Below are 592 nucleotides of genomic sequence, written 5' to 3'. Positions count from 1 at the left end.
CCTTTTCTTTTCCCCCCCCTCACACACACACACACACACACACACACACACACACACACACACTTATTGGATCCAAACGAGATTACTCAGCCTCTGTGTGATGCCGCCCGACTACAGCGAAAACACTCGCCAATGTCACCGTGCGCAACAAAGGAGCGCGCGCGCACGCGCCAGCGGTCCCACCGGGACGCGTCGCGCCCCTGCCTCAAGCCCAGGCCGGGTCCGCCGCTATAAGAGGGTAAAAATCTGCCACTGTTTCAAACCCAAATCCCCCACCTCGCGTAAACCGGGACCAGCACAACATCAGCCAGATCGCTTTACGGTGCTTCCAGAAGTTTAGTGCTTTTGATGCATTTTGAGTCTTCGTTTCATGACTGTAAAACTCAAGAGGGCAGAGTGAAGAGAGACGGTTCGCTTGAAAGCGATAGGGAGGTATGAAAGCTCACGGTCCGATCCAAAAGGAACATTTCTCAGCACCGCGACAGAACCGCAGACGGTCAGCCAAGCCAACACTCACCCACCCTCTCCGAACCCCCTTCACTCGTCTCTCTCTCTCTCTCTCTCTCTCTCTCTCTCTCTCTCTCTCTCTCTC

Source organism: Sinocyclocheilus anshuiensis, unplaced genomic scaffold, assembly GCF_001515605.1.
Source record: "Sinocyclocheilus anshuiensis isolate Anshui unplaced genomic scaffold, SAMN03320099.WGS_v1.1 scaffold1647, whole genome shotgun sequence".
NCBI lineage: Eukaryota > Metazoa > Chordata > Actinopteri > Cypriniformes > Cyprinidae > Sinocyclocheilus > Sinocyclocheilus anshuiensis.
The sequence above is the reverse complement of the archived record's forward strand: the minus strand, read 5'-3'. Positions refer to the sequence as shown.